Source organism: Semicossyphus pulcher, unplaced genomic scaffold (genome assembly GCF_022749685.1).
Source record: "Semicossyphus pulcher isolate SPU_LCO1_2020_fin unplaced genomic scaffold, fSemPul1.0.p SCAF_27, whole genome shotgun sequence".
In the NCBI taxonomy this organism is placed as follows: domain Eukaryota; kingdom Metazoa; phylum Chordata; class Actinopteri; order Labriformes; family Labridae; genus Semicossyphus; species Semicossyphus pulcher.
Genome location: NW_027211701.1, coordinates 5,511,028 through 5,528,057, shown reverse-complemented (window position 1 = coordinate 5,528,057; position 17,030 = coordinate 5,511,028). Strand labels below are relative to the sequence as shown.

At 40.5% G+C, this 17,030-nt stretch overlaps 1 protein-coding gene across 2 annotated transcripts in view; it reads left to right on the top strand.

Annotated features, from left to right (window-relative positions):
• The window catches only part of LOC138604980 (endonuclease V-like), a 98,793-nt gene extending 82,175 nt beyond the window's left edge, over positions 1-16,618 (top strand). For both annotated transcript variants that reach the window (XM_069677033.1, XM_069677032.1), the window contains exon 9: positions 16,534-16,618. The gene's annotated coding sequence lies outside the window, so the exon portion shown is untranslated. The remainder of the gene's footprint in view (positions 1-16,533) is intronic.
• The last annotated feature ends 412 nt before the right edge of the window (positions 16,619-17,030 follow it).

The window sequence follows — 17,030 nt, the reverse complement described above, 5'->3', positions numbered from 1 at the left end:
ATCCTTAAATTGGTTTGGTTGTTTGATTTTCTGCTAGACTTGTACAATCTTACTTATATTTGCAACTAGTGGAGTCGCCCCCTGTTGGTCAATAGACAGAATTCAGCTTTAAGGCATTCTGCTTGAATCTGCAGTTCAACAATGTAGTTGAGTTCAATACAGGTTAAAAAAAAAAAATCCAACATTTCTCTTTCTCGTTGCTGTAAAGCAGCATTTCACTGCACCCTCTTGTTGAAAGTTTCCAGTGTGTTTACCTCTGAACATATCCAGTGTCTCAGCACCAACTATTTCATCACAGTGTACCTGGAGTTCATCTGTGCATCACTGCAGCAAAGTGACAGGTTAGGCTGCAGAAGGTCAGTAAAGAATAAGATATCAGCTGTTAAGTCAAACTTTTGTCTACAAATGAACACAATTAGACAGAATATCCCCTTCTAGAGAGTTACATTGTTTTTCATTATATTAATGGATTGATTTATCATGCATATGTAGCATACTGTCTATCTTTAACAATTAGTTGAGCCCATTTACAGTAGATTTACGAAGGCAGACTAAACATAAGAAAAAGCTCACATTGCGCAATATGATTAAAAGTATCACAAACTGCAGCCTCCACAATCAGCATACAGTTTAATGAACATCTCCATAAAACAGTTTCAACAGGAAATCTTCGTTTGAACCTTTATGGGCCTCGGTCTGCATGGTTTACCATATAAACTGGCAAATGACTGTATAAGCAGCATTTTTAATATTGAATTTAACTATTTGAAAATCATTTGAATAATATAAAAGCAGATCATGTCTTGATGTGAAACCTAAATCTGCCAAGTTAGTAGCTGTGCTGTGGAGTAGAAATCTGTATATATAATGTAATATTTTAGATATCTACACATGTAAAGCACATTTGTATTTGTACTTCATTACTTCAGTAAATGTGCTATGACTACAACTACAAGCTACGATAAGTGTTTGTCATAAATATCAGGCAGAAGTGTCACTCCTATGAAGTACTCTGTGGATGTCACTTTGAATCATGAAGGCAAAGGTTCCTAAAAACTCCCACTCTGATCTTGACTTGCGGCCTGTCACCAAACCGCAGATGTTGTCCATAAATTTGGGTGTTCCTGTTTTTTTCACTACTCTGTAAATTGGTCTGTGAGCAGGTCCTGGGTTCTGGCTCGATGGCAGGTGCCTCTGTCACACTGCCATGTCCTCAGCATGCGGGTCACTGCTTACGTTGCACAGTTTAGGTTGAGACAGAGCTACGGCATCTGAAACACTCACAAATTCCATTTCATCATGGCTGACGTCTCAGTAGTCCTGTCGCTTTAATCTGCATGCACAGAGGTGTGTCCAATCAAGAGTTGTGCATATTCTGCCTCTTTATGCATACATGACTTAGCTAACATTATTATATTTAATGTAATTATGGGGAAAGTAAGACTGATATAATAATGCTGTTGTCAAAAATTATCAAAAAGGGATAAAAAGGTAGAGAATATGTGACCAAACCAGCTGTATGTATTTTAATGAGATTCTGTTTCATCAGAATGCTCTCAGAAGTAACTCTATGTTATAATGAGGTTAACTCCACTTATGTGGTTTGTCAAAGATCCAGTAATTAGAATCAGAGGATCTATATGCAGAAAGAGATGTTGGGGAAAATGTAATATATATTATTGAGAGGTTTGTTTTCAGTAATGATCATGTTTTTGTTACCTTACCTAAGGCTCTTTATATCTACAGATGAAGCAGGCCCCACTATGTTGCATCACCATGTTTCTACGGATGCCCAGAAGTCAACAGAAAAAGGGAGCATGTTAAACCAACAAAAGACAAAGTAAAACATTTTTTGAAAATGAAATGTTGGGGAGTTGAACACCTTCTATGTATGCTGTGTTATGCAAACATACGACCCCTTTTAATACAGCAGGGTTCATATACACAGAAACTGAATGAAATGTGCTCAAAGCCCAGTGCACTCTCTTTCACACTGTTTAGGGGAAATCGGAAAAACCTGAGCAGAAAGGTGCACATTATTTTCAGACTGAATGTGCCCCTGGCTTTAAACTGGCCAAAATTATTTGTGAGTTTCACGGCCACTGTAGGTTCTTCTTCAGGCTTAAAAAGGTAGGGTAAGGGGAGTCAGTTTTGTGCGAACTGAATCCTCACAGCTAGATGCCACTGCACTTTCCTTTTGAAGTTTGATTAACTTCGATGTAATTGAAAGGTTTGTAGGTTTTTGTAAAATGAAAAGACCTGCACGCCAATGCTCACGCAAACCCCACATGTGCCCATTTGAAAGGTTAATAGGAATCCACCTATTCAAACAAGCAAACAGTGAGAAAGATGATTCTGCACATAAACATGTTTGGAGCACATATGCATTTAGATTACAGCCCAGGTAGAAAAGAGCCTGGTTGCACTTTGACCTTTTGTGTGCATCCAAGAGAGAGGTCACTTAATATTCGGATGTGCAGCTGAGCCATTGTTTGGTTGGCACCCTTTAAATGATGAATGACCCATATAGATGAAAACAAGCATTCTGTTCATGTGAAATGCAGCCAGGGAATTAATGAAAATAATGATCTTGACCGGAATATGAATAGGTCCTATAAATATTTCATATAAGGAACATGAACACATGCATCTTTATGTGGGGCTTTTTATTACTTCTTTAAAGGGACAGTTTGACCTCTTTTGGAAATCCCCACATTTTGCATTTTGAGAGTTGGATAAGAAGATTGATAACACGCTCATGTCTGTCTTTTTAAAATAAGCACAAAGATTCTAAACAGGTCGTCTGGCTCTGTAAGCAACTCTTAGGACCCGTTCAGACAGATCGCGTTTTGCAGGCTGTAAAACGCGAGGCGCACCGCACTGCCTTTTTTGTGGAAGTAAACACCCGATCAGACAGAGCGTGTTTTAACAGCTGGGGCTGGCTTTTTTTTCTACTGTTGTTAAGGCAACCACCGAATCATTAGCTGTTATTAGCCTAACCGTTATATTGTACACTGACAGAAGGCCCGCCTCTCCTTTCATCTGATTGGACAATCAGAAAAAACGGCAATGATGTCGAGCACTTTTCTGCTTTGAGGTTTTTTTTTTCAACTCGAGGCGCTCAGAGTGTTTCCTCTAAAACACGAGGCGCACAGAGTAGAAAAATGCGAGGCGCTCTCCAACGCAAAAGCAGCATGCAAAAAGCATCCCTCTCATTGAAAACAATGACAAAAAAGCCGCCCCCAGCTGCTGAAACGCGCTCTGTCTGATCGGGCCCCTAGGGTCTCATCATACACCCGGCACAAAGCGCCAAGGTGCGCACTGCGCAGAGCAAGTGTCATTGCTATTTTCCACCCAACACCGTTATCACTTTCACGCCTGGTTTGGTGCCAATCTGATGAGAAGTGCCAGAAGACAGGGACAAGATCACCGCTGCCTCCACACACGCCTGCTTCACCTCAGGGAGATTCCTGCTCGAGCCATGCACGGGCCAAAAACTGCAGCAACACCAAGCTCTCCATCATGCACGCTCATACTGACACACATGCTCTCTCTAATAGACACACTACCTGTGGAACGACAGTTGCCCACAGATATAAACACACTGTCCAGCGTCCATTACACATGCACTCGAGAATACAGCCATGTGATCCAGCAGCAACAATAAGTAAATATACATTTAAAGCCGACCTTTCTTTGATGTTAAGCACACAGAACCTTAATAAACATAAGATCCTGTCCGATCCTGACGGCGTGTCTGGAGATTTTAATTATTGTTTATATGTTAAGCTGCTGTGCATCGTTCGTAAAGGTACGCAGCATCTCTCTTCATTTTCATTCCTGTTGGGCAGTGGGATTGCTTCAGTGGCTTTAACATCAATCCGTGCTTCGACATACAGTATATCGTACAGTGACCTGTGGGTGTTCTGCATGTGCAGGGTCACAGTGGAAAGAAAGAAGTTAAATATGCCAGCCTGCAACCGGTTTATATAAGAAAAATTACTGAAATCCACCATGTAAATAGCAACATGCCTGCCTGCAGGCGCACCTGGCTCTCAAAGGGAATGAGAGCCGACTCTGATTAGTTTGATTCATGTTATGCCCATGGCATAACATATATCGGCAAAAATATAAACACATAAACATAAACATACAGCATAAACACACAACGGCATAAACACTCCGCGGCACGTCCGCCCTGTGAACGTTCCATTTTAAGTTGCCACAGTGTTAACCAGCACCGGGACACATGTCGCTGAAGCGGGAATACACTCACTGAAAAGCCTGGCATAACTGAAAGCCTTGATCATGCAGCTGGGACTTGCGTGTGACAGTAGCAGCAGTGTTGGGTGATTGTTTACAGTTTAGAAGGCAGGTGTCACACAGGCTGCTGCACAGTGGTCAGGTCTCTGTGTGCTCTGGTGAAGAGTTGCACTAATGTGATATCAGACTGACTTACTGTCAATAAGTCATGAAAATCCAGGAAATGGCGAGTTTTCCTTTTGAACCATGCAGCAATAAAATTTACATTTCTCACTTAATTTGCTTCACTATCGCACGTCCTGCGATGTGACTATTGCACATGCACACAATTGCAATGGTTGCCTCAGCCCTATACTCAACTGCCATGCTAATCAGAGTGGCTACTAAAGTTCCATCTGTGCCATCGAATGATCAACTCACCTCTTATAAAGTAGCTCACAGAGCTGCGTAATGTAAAAAGCTGCACACTACAACTGGGGAATTAACGAGGTGCTTTTATGACATGTCAAAAGATATTGAGGAGCAGCAAGTGTCTGATAGCGCGTTAGTGTATGTTTTATGTGTCGATGAGTATGGTGAGGGGCAGGGGGAGCTTGAAAATATTTTCATCTAGTCTTTCATCTACACTCTGCCAGTGCACGTGATTGGATTCTTTCACAAGCTAGCAGGTCCCATAAGAATAGCAGAGAAATGTAGTTTGATACAGTTAGCAGTGATGCGCTGTGTTCCTCTCCCAAACACTCTCTAATGGATGCTTCCTGCAGTGTAAGAGAGGCAATGAGAGTGTGTGGGGGAGTGGCTTCAGCATTGTTTTGGATCGAATGGTTCCAAAATGTGGCTTACTTTTGCTGGCTTCTCCAAAGTTGCCTTCCCCAGATTTGATACAGCAAATACATGATACCAACAAACAAAGTAATATAAAGGTTATTGTGCTGACAGAAAAATACTGTTTATGCAACATCTACTGTATTTTACCGACATCCATGCAATGCGAGTGTCTCACTGTGTTACTACAAAGAAAGCTCACGATGTGTACCCTGCCTAATGTCCTTTATGGAGCTGAAGCTGAATGTTGTTTGATTTTCTCCTCACATTGCAATTGCACAGAAAACTCTGTGAATCAGGGCAACCTCATCTGCATGAGTGCAAACACCTCTGCACCGCTGTTCTGCTGACAATATCTGAACAAGAACCTTGGCCTCTCTCTGCACCCCTAAAGCCAAACACACACACTCACATACACACTCAGGGGACCATAAAGGCCTGCCTTCACTTGGCACATCAGGGCCCCTTCCCTCTCTCCCTTGTAGTGACACCATCCACCATGATTCATCTCCCTGGCAGTGTGAAGTGTAAAGGAGATTATTACCAGTGAAGGGCTCAGCCCCCCTGAAGATCTACTGCTCTCCTGTCTGCCCTGCAGAGGAAATGGGGAAATATTGCTAATGTTTACAGCCCAGTGAGCGTGAGTGTGTGTGTGTGGGTTCATGTTATGTGCACTGGTAATGCCTGAAGCATGACTGGCATGGCTAAGCAGCTCACAGCCTTGCTTACTGTCAAGAAATGTGCTGACTTCAGGAGGTTTTGTGTGCGAATGTTTTTGTATGCATGCGTTTGCAAAAGTACCTGCGTGTGTGTGTGTGTGTGTGTGTGTGTGTGTGTGTGTGTGTGTGTGTGTGTGTGTGTGCGTGCGCGCGCGCACGTGTGTGTGTGTGTGTGTGTGTGTGTGGCCATGGGTGTGTCATCATATCTAAAATTGTTTTTGCACATCATAAAAACAGAGGCCAGCTGTCCCTGAAGCCTGGGCATGTTGTACAGTGTTTCTTTGTGCTTCTCACCTTGTTTTTCTTAGTTTTTTTGGCTCACATTCAATATTTACAACAAAGCCAGACCAAGACCTATTAGAAATGACCAAACACAAAACCATACTGCAACTCTGATCAGCAACAGTAGTCAGTGAGAGGCAAGATGACTTGTATGCTAATCTAAATGAAAGCTGATCTGCACATATCATGGAAATGATTCTGCAGGTCAGCCTCATTAGTTCTTAATGAGGCTCAGGGTACGAGCATCTACATATATGAAGACTGCATTCAGTTCAATAATTCCCTAAATTAGCATACAGATTTCTGCAGAAGGATTTAGAACCATTGCTATGATAAGAATTTTTGCATTCAGGTGGTGCAAGGACAGATGTGCAGAGGCCAAATTCTTCTTATTGCCTTCTTTCCGAGTGTTTAATGCTGCAACAGGATTTGCATAAATGTTTACAGGTAAAATGTGATGTAGGTAAGCCACTGAGACCAGTTCTAGTCACCCGTCTTATGAAATCTTATACAGAGCACAGATACTAATACACAATCTGATTATTACAGCTAAATGAGATTTAAAATTTTGCTTTGAAAATTTAAATTAACCAGGTACCATGTATTAAATGCTATAACACAGAAAAGATAAGATGCAGAACTATAAATGCTTTAATCAGCAAGCTAAGATAGCATATTGCCAATCTTAACATGATGTTTAGCATGTGTAATGGAATGCTATGCTATCCATAGGTATCCACCATAGATAAGTGCATTGATTGGAGTGTTGTTAGTGTTGCAGATATAAACTAAAGTATTATTTGGTGTGTTCAGTTCCTCACTTTGAATATTTAATTTTTTTGACACAGACTTTTAGACCAGCCTTTTTTATTCTTAATGTTATCTCAAATTTGCAAACCGTTATCTAACTGACACATTATGTAAGTAAGCAGTGGTAGTATTAGTTTTGAAGCAATATATACTACATGTATAAAGTATTAAATTGTATTAGTATTAACAATACAGACACAGTTACTGCTCCCCATCAGTTTGATGTAAGCACAGCCTTCAGATGTACCGATCTCAGACCGCCATTCATATCCGGAGCTCTCTGCAATCTGCACTCTGCTCTGTTAATATAATTACATCATTATGTTTGTATTATTATATATGCTATTTCTATTTGAAAGATGTGTCAATGGAAAAGAAAAGATGAGGCCAAAGATGCTATGTCCTCTTCATCTCCTGCTGTAGCTTCCACCATTATTAAGCTGTGAACATGAGGGGGCGTTGCTGTGGTAGGATCACAGAGCTCTAGCAGACCTCCTCCCCACAAAACAAATGTTTGTGAAAGCCTTATAAAATAAAATAATAAATGTAGCGAGACGAATCCCCTGAATGTAACAGAGTAAATTTCATGATTTTCACTCAAAATCAACTCAAGTAAGAGTTAAAGCATGTTGCATCAGAATTACTGAAGAAATGTTTCTTTTTGCCTCAGATACACCGATTCAGTCAGACCAAAGTAGTGGACAGTTCCCCGGAGGGCATCCCTCAAGCTAGCTCTGATTAAAGATATTTTTTATTAAAGTATTGTAGAACAAAATAAACAAAATGGAAATGCATGTTAAAGTGTTTCACAAAAACGTTTACCTTCTTCCGCCCTGTGTATGTAATATATATATATATATATATATATACATATAAGATACACAGGTCCTTACTGCCTCCCTCTGAGCTGCTCTCACTCTTTTGATATCCATGTTACATGTCTGACAGACAGTTGACCGTGGCAGGGAAATAAAAGCAGAGCTGGCTTTGGCTGTGCAGCGCAGACACTCAGGTCAGACAGGTTAGCAGAGATGATGGTGCTACTGGCTAGCAAAGGTCAAAGGTCAACCCTTTTATCTCGTTGTCTGCCTCCGAGTGTGCTTGATGAAAGGTAGCTCTAATCCTCCAAGTATTTGAAACTCTCTTGGACAGGTTTAACAGAACCCTTTCATATGAAATCAAGACAAGTAAAGTTTCTTTAGACAGCATGCACAAGCTGTTCAAAGTGCACAAGAGGGTAACATTAATAACACGTTAATGAAGGAGAAAACACAAGCACCAGAGACATAGAAAATCCATATTTAGGAACAATTCTTACAGGACTTCATGAGAAGAATAAATAAAACATTTGCTTTACTGCAGATAACACAACTTTAACATAAAAAAATGAAATACATACTGTACTTAAAAACTATATAGGTAGAAGCTCCTCACACAGTGAAAGGATGCTCAGAAACAATTGAAGTCATTATATTACTTTCTTGGGGCAAATGTGAGACATAGGTAGTTTATCAGTCAGGGCTGGCTAAAGGCATAAGCCATATAAGCAGTCACCCAGCACACCACATTTTAGTGGGTGCTTGCTTAAGCCCTGAAAGTTTGAGTGTAGCCCGGATTATGCCATGTGTTAAATATAATGTAATGTAAGCCTTTTTCAGATTGTCAACTCCTCCCTCAACCTCTAGTAGAGAAGAAATCGCAGAATGTTCAGGTACACTGAAAAAAAACACACTTGGGTCTTGGAATTTTCCAAGAGTTAACCTCAGAAATGACTTTATATTGAAATAGATTCTTGATCTATAATATAAAAATACATTTCTCTTCATGCTGGTATGTTCTGTTGTAAAGCTGGTGGGCCACGCTTATTTGAACCCATAGCATACTTTTATGTGATACAGACTGAAAGACAGTCAGCAGCAGGTGATGAAGAGATCAAAGAGAATGAGACAGCAGCAGCTAATGAGAAGTGAACAGGGCAGGCACGACACAGAATGAACTATGAAACATATTGTGGTAGGTTGATTTTTAATGTTAATCAAGTGCAGATGAAAAAGCATCAAGCATCATCTTGTATAGGGCACCGAAAAAAGCTAGAGCTAGCCATGCTACACTATAACAGCAAATCCGTCAGCTGTCGGTTATAGCATCCACAGGCTAACAACTCCTGAGTTTAATGCCTGAAACTGGTTCATTAACACATCTGGTGTGGCCATATCAAGTTGTGTTGTGATTAAGGTTTGTTATGATGAATGATTTCAGCAGTGAGTGTTCAGAACTATGGAAAACATGCCATTCGATCAATACTAGCACACAACACTGAAGTGAGTTTGTAATAATCTTTCAGCTTGTAAGGCTTCAGTTGATTGTGAGGCAGAGTAGACAGCAGATTGTTGGACCCAGAGCGTAAGATGTGGCAATTTCCTTGAAGCAGCAAGCCGGGCCGGCCAGATGGTTTACACTCCAAAATAGAAAAAGTCTTGATGGGAAGGATGTGCCTACTGATTTATTCAGCAGTACTAAAAGCTGAACAGAAGTTGTCTAAGAAATGATCCCTGTGGAACCCCATATATTGTAACAAGTCATATTTATCAAGGTGAAAGTCACTAATTGTGATAAGGAACTTCCAGTTGGGACTCTTTTGTACTTTTTTTACTTAAGTCAGTGCTTTATGATGGAAATAAATAAATGATTATTGTACCTGCAATGAAAGGCGCCTGGTACTCCCACCACAACAGGGCTCTAACTCGCTAACTAGACTCTTCTCCTCAGTAATCCCCTGGTGGTGGAACGAGCTGCTGAATTCCATTCGGTCCGCAGAGTCCCTTTCTACCTTTAAAAAGAAGCTAAAGACCCAGCTCTTTCATGAACACCTCTGTACTTAATGATATTGATGCTATTGATGTTGCTGATGATGATTTTTTTTAAAAAGGAAAAGTAAACGCCCTATACACTGCCTGTTGGCACCTGTGTCCGATCCCACTTGAAGCTGTATGTTGGCACTGACTTTGTTCCCTCCTGTCTTGATCTTTGCTTGTGTTGTATCAACTCTCAGATGTACGTAATTGTAACATTGTAACATACATACAGTATGTCAACTTTTTAAACATCTCATCTAAAAAATAAGATCACCCTAAGTCACAGGCCCAGTAAATAAAGCCCAGCCAAGCCAGTAGCCAATCGGATGAGTTGCTATGTTAGATACATCATTTATTTAAATCAAATCAAAGCTGCATGTTGAAGAAAATAAAATGTAGGGCTTTGCTTTAAACTGTTCTGCTCGGACAGTCTGGCCCAGCAGCTTGGTTTATTCCTACTTCTTGTTTACTCTGAGTTTGTTTTCTGTTTCAGGTTACCTGTAGCTCCAGCATCAATACTTTTGGACACAGTAGATTTCCACTTCCCTCACCCTTCAAAGAACTAGTCTTACCTTTTTTTGGAATGGCACAATATCACTTGACACTCAGCTCATGGTGTGTCTGATGCAGGAGCTAAAACGACTGAGGCAAAAAAACACCACAAGGTTACTGAATCTGAACCTGGCCAGCCAGACGCCACAAATCATTAACATTCTATTGGCTGCAGCCCAACATTCATGCATTTGTCTTTGTAATTATGTAATCCCAGAATATTTTTATATAAATTAAATTGTTCCCTGGTTATAATTAGTGTTGTGGTCCTGTAATAGCCCCCTCATGTATCATCATGTCTTATATCTAATTAGAAAAGATGCATAATAGCCTATTAGAGTAACACTCCCCAACTCAAATTGAGTCATAGGCCATCAAAGGCCCACTGTACACATAAAATAAGGAAGTTGGTTACAAAACTCTTCTATCAACAGTGACCTTTTAATGGCAACATGTGCAATGTCAAAATGTGTCACTGTATCATATGTGTAAAGAATGAGGCCACACACGTCCGAGCTGCTCGTTTAAAAGCAATGATAAGCAACAAAGCAGGTCTCTACATCTTTCCATCTTTTTTACCTCAAAGATTTTCATGTAAATAAATGTCTGTTAAGTCACCATCTATCGCCGAATGAGGTAACACAATGGTGATTGAGCCTATGGCCCGCTGATGAAAGCCTTGCATTTGCAGTATAAAAGTATTATTATGGACTGGGTGTCTGTGGCGACTTTCACGGAAAAAATCACAAGCGGCGCCCAGTTAGTGAAGCGTTTTCCATCACCCAGCAGTGGTTGGTCTGTCAGAGAGGGAAAGCTGCTGCTTTTCGGGTCTCAGCAAGTGTTGCGAGTAAACAGTAATCTCCTATGGTTGAACAAACAAAGAAAAGATCGATGACTACAGATACAACTTCAAAAATAAGTAAAAATCCAAAGAAAATGAAACAAATTCAACACTCAGATGAAGGCAAACAGTCTAAAAAGGAAAGCAACCGACAGCTAGGAAAATCAAGAGTTACATCCAGAGCCAACCGTGGACGTCACACCAATTGTGCTCCTGCAATTACCATTTATAGCCATAGGTGCTGCCAAAGAGAACGAAATTGAGATCTTTGAGATTGTATTTTTAGGTAAAACACACAAACAAACAAACAAACAAAAAAATGCAGTTCACAAAACATCTGTACATTTATCTCTATTATTCTACACCATGTTATCTATTGGAAATGATAACCCTGTACTAATGAAAGTCTGAGCAGTGACACTACAACAAAGTTAATTGGGGCAACAAACAAGGAATTAGTTGATCTAAGCAATGGGGAAGCTGAACTATGTTTGAAATATGCTGCTAAAGGTGTGGACCTGCCCAGTATCTGACTTGCAGATATCCAGTCCATTGAGCTAAGGATGAATGATTTTAAGACGAGGATTGAATTAGCTGAACCTGAAGTGTATAAGTCAGACACGGCTCACCAATCCGGTGCCAATTTGGGCTGTCCAACCACCACGAGCAGGTACTGGTTGAGCTGTGTGGTGTCCCAGGTTCCATGATACTGCCCTCATCGTGCCTTTAACAAGGTCAACCTTTAAAAATATTTTTCAAACTTCTATCAATGTGTTATGTATTCTATCAAATTGGACAAGACTCTTGATCATTGGTATTCTTTATTCATCTTCCTCATACATGAACACAAACAAAGGATGGTGCATGATAGAAAGCCAGGAGAGCTTTGGCCTTGGACTGTAAGAGGCTTCGCTGCAGGATGAACTGGTTGATGCTGACTGGAAAAATCTTGCAATCCAGCTCCGAAAACATCCGTCTTGTTATGTCTCTATCCTGATTGACAGCGTACCCTGCTTTATCTGTCTTTGGCTCCTTTCACACATAAACAATTTCCAGGCATCAGACATTTTCTGAACTTTCCCTTTCACACATGTCCAAGGCTACATAGGGCTGATTGTCTGTGTTAGATGCATCCTTACTACCGTAAATACTCTGTTCAGTTTCAGTAAGGGGGGGCGCCTGGGTTGAGTGTTCAGGAGGAGGAAGAGTCTTCCTTAATGATGATTTTTTCTGGGTAAATATCACTACAATACGTACAAGGACGTAATAGTGAAAAACAATATACAGGCAACTGAGGCATGCAGAAAAGACTACAAAGCTCAGACACTCTGCTCAATGTGAAAGGCATCATCAACACACCCACTAGCTTTGCTGTGAACGGACAATTACCTGCTGAGTTCATCAGCCCGCAAAAAATCTGCTGTATTCAAGAAGACTTGAAACTAGTGAGTGAGGCCTAAAAAAGTTTTCTGAAGTTTTAAACCAACTTTGAAGTATAAGTTAATTTTCTGCTACCATGAGATCAAATTTCTGTGTGAAACTGATGGAAGCTCCCCCTGCTGCCCATCAGAAATAACACAGTTTAAAACCACTTCTGCATTAGCTTCACTTTTGAAACAAGAGGCTACGTCCACTTTTTGTTCACAGTCTGTGGTTCAGATAACTTGCAAATAAGCCAACAGTTGACCTAGATTATTTAAACAACTTTCTGTGAAAGTAAAATTGAAAGGAAAAGCACCTGACATGTTATTAACAGTATGTCAGAGTTGAAATAGTTTGTCTGTAAACTCTAATGGACGTTTGCAACAGTTTCAATAGGAGTTTATTTTAACAGTTGTCCTTGTTTTCTCCTTCACAAAAGTTTGGTTAGCTGGGATTTGATTAAAACCTGTTAAAATGTGTCCCTTCACATGTTTCTTGCAAATCTTACCTCCTGTCAGCACATCCAGAGATCTATTACAGTGATTACAAAGTTATATTTACAAACAAATTTTGGAAAACCAGAATTATCACTTTTCTTGATATCCTTAGTACCATTTTCTGCATCCTAAGCTGTGTGGTAATACAAGGCAAGACAAAACAGTAGTTATAATAACATAACACAAAGCTACTTTTTGCAACAAAAGAGGAGAAAGCAGCTTAGCTTCATGCTGTCGTGCTGTTCTGTCAGGACTGACTCAGCGGTGCTGTGTGTGTTTTATGGATATTCACCTGCAGAGATGAGTTTGCAGAAAGAAATGAGGCAACTTGAGTCATCAAACGCATGTACACACACACATGCACATAAATCCCACCAACAGGACTAATAATACCTCTCCTTAATCACAGGCCATGACTCAATGTGTCCATATCTAATAACTAATATGTCCTGCAGTATATTAACATCAGATCCACTGAGAGCCCCCCAGCTGTTGTGGACACAGCATGAGCCTCATCTCCTCTCCTCCAACACTGACCCTGAGTCAGCCTTATGTAATGTCCGCTCTTTATTATGCTGTCCTTTTATTGCCCATTCAGCACCTTGACCAGCGCTGTGGCTGTCTGTAACATGATAACAGCTCTCCATCTCATTCTCCATCTGCCTCTCTCTTTCTTCCATTTCCGTGTTTCTCATGCAATGGCTGACTCTATTTGCTCTCTGCTGCTGTGTCGCTCTCCTCCAGCTTGCTTGCTGACGCTGATTGCTGAGGTAATGCACTGAAAATGTCCTGGGCGGCTATTCACAGCAAATTGCTTTGTGTTGTGCTGCTGTAGGGCCCAGACTAACTGGACTGGGGAGGCAGGCTGAGGTCTCCGTAGTTTGTGGGGAAAGTAATGATGGAGGCTTCTAATGGGCCTTGCTGTTAGGCTCCAGTTTTTGCTGTTACAGCACAGAAGTAGCTGTAGCATGATGGTATAATGTGTTCAGTACTGTGTTGATGTGTGCCCTTGGTGTAAAATGCAGCTTCTAGGCATCCGATCTGGATGCTTTCCCAGAAACTGATCTGAGCCAGAATTTATCAAGCTTCTCAGAGGGAGAGAAATCAATCCTAACTGACTGACTCGAATGACCAATATTGGATGTTTGACACTGGTACAGAAGTTGGAGGTGAACATTTAATCATTATGGCTGTTGATATATAGAGAGAGTTTTTGAGGTATTAAAGTGGAAATCTCGAACATTTCAGTTTCGTTCTCTTTGGCGGCACCTACAGTGATAGATGATAATTGCGGGAGCACACTTCACAGATATCCAGACAGTGTTGCATGTGTGACGTCCACGGTTGGCTCTGGTTGTAACTTGATTTTCGTCACTGGCGGTCATTTTCCTTTTTAGACTGTTTGCCTTCATCTGAGCGTCCAATTTGTTTCTTTTTCTTTGGATTTTCACTTATTTTTGAAGTTGTATCTGTAGTCATCAATCTTTTCTTTGTTTGTTCAGCCAGAGTAGATTACTGTTTACCCGCAACGCTTGCATCGACCAGAACAGCGGCCGCTTAGCTCCGCCTACCCTCCTTTTTTTTTTTCACAAAAAATTGTCTGTAATACTGCAAATGCAAAGGCTTTCATCAGTGGGCCATAGGCTCAATCACCATTGTGTTACCTCATTCAATGATAGATAGTGACTCAACAGACATTTATTTAAATGTATATCGTCAAGATTATTACTTTTTGCACAGATATTGCAGCAGTATGAATCATAGACTGTTTAAAAAGATGGACGACATGACAGTTCCCTAAAAGTGAAGCCAAAACATTTCCAGCGACCCCTGCTGACTGGCTGCAGTATAGGTCATAAAGCCCGCCTCCTCCATGTTAACAGGTGGGACATGAGTCAAACTATAAAATCAAAATACATGCCAATAAATTTTTCTCAAACATGGTTTCTGTCATCATAGTTAGTTCTTATCATGCTGATTCACGTCCAAGTGTTCATTTTTCTGACAAGTTTATTTTTAATTAGTTATTTGATGCTGTCAAAATGATGATTGACAGCTCTGTTGACAAATTCGGCTCCTGCAGCCAATCAGTTCAATAATATGTGAGAGTGACCTTGTAACTGATGTGGAGGAGAAAACATGCTGCAGAAAACAACAAACAGTGTTGCACTATTGTAACAGGAAAAATGCAGCTTATATGCTCTTATTTTTTATGAGGGTGTTTAAACAGCTGAGCCATAATATTCCAGAGAAGAGGATATATTGTAACTGTATACATATGTTGATTTTGTTATATTTCGAGACTAAAAAACAACAAATATTCCTCTCATGTTGGACACCGAAGTAGGAGAATTTAAATTGACTCAACCCCCAGAACTTGAAGTTTAAAAAACATTCCTGAACAGCAATTCTTCCCAAGCCATGTCTTATATGAATTTAGACTTTGCACTTTTATGTTGGCTAGGTTTTGCATCGGAAAACACTACTTAAGCATGTACAGGAGATTAGCGAAGGGATAAGACGTAGGGCTTTGTCCACAGGGGTCGCCAAGAAGTTCCTCCTGGGGTATAAGGTGCAAAAAGGCCTAAATTAAATGACTAAATGCATGGTCCCCATATGAGGAAGCAGGTTTTATTTTTTAATGCTTGTTTACAGTCTACCATATGGCAAATGGTAATATGGACTGCATTTATATAGCGACTTTCTAGTCTTTTGACCACTCATGGCACTTTGCGCTACATGTAGGCTTTTCGCACACACATTCATAAACTAAATTAGTGTCACAATAATCATTCACACACATTCACGCCTCAGGGAGTTCATTATGTTCCCCAGGGATACTTTGACATGAAGACAGGAGGAACGGAGGATCAAACTGCCGATCTTCCGATTAGAGGGCGACCCACTTTTCATCTGTCACAAACCTTTGTTAATTTGTAAACATCATCTTAAAGTTTTTTTAACCTTGGTAGGCTACCTAAACGTATTTGCCAGAACAGAATCAATTAATTTCTGCAAATAAAATTTTACCAATGTCTATTATTTTAAACCCCTACTGTCAGAAAAGGACAGCACTTTGCCGCTCTGAGTGCCGTTAAACAGCGATCTCATGCTCCCTCTTAGGAGCCGTCCTTTAAAAGAGATGCTTCATGAATAACTCTAAAATCGTGCTCTGAGGTAGGACTGTGTTTAGTCAGCCTGATTCCCAGGAGTGACTCTGAGATAAATACAGACCGGCCGGACTTTATGCATCTCTGCTGTTTTTAGCAGTTTGAGCTGAGAGCAACTGCCGAATGCTAAAGAACGGCCATTTGCAGGTGACCATCACTCACTCTGACTTAAAAGCTTTAAAGCTTTGCAGTTTGGTTCTTGTGTTTTTCTTTGAATACAGGAGACACAGTGAAAGAGGTTGTGTATCATATTTATTCCCCTAAAAGTGTTCTTTGTCTCTTCTTCTCTTGTTTCAGGTTACCAATGATGCAGCAAAAGATTTCAAGAGCCTTGAGGACAAGCAACTACAAAACAACCCTCAAATTCCTTTATGTGTGTGTGTGTGTGTGTGTGTGTGTGTGTGTGTATGTGTGTGTGTCTGTGTGTGTGTGCTTGTGTGTGTGTGTGTGTGTGTGTGTGTGTGTGTGAGAGAGAGAGAGAAAGAGAAGCTGTAACTTTCACGTGCTTTTAAAAGAGCAGCTGTTTTAGTCTTGGCCGAGACACAGTCCGATTAACTGAATCTTTTTATGCAGTCGCTCCACATTTGATCAGGATGTGGGCCACAGTGGCTCTTTTTATATACTGTTCTCATTACATTTTTGGGTCACTCAGCTTTTTACACTGGGAGCCTTCTAAATAAATCAAAAATGTCCCTGATCTGCTTCAAAGTGCTGGTCATCTCTTAATTTGTGTGTGTTTTATAAATTATGCCTTATGCTGAATTATACAGGGAGCCGTTCCCATATGGCTGCGT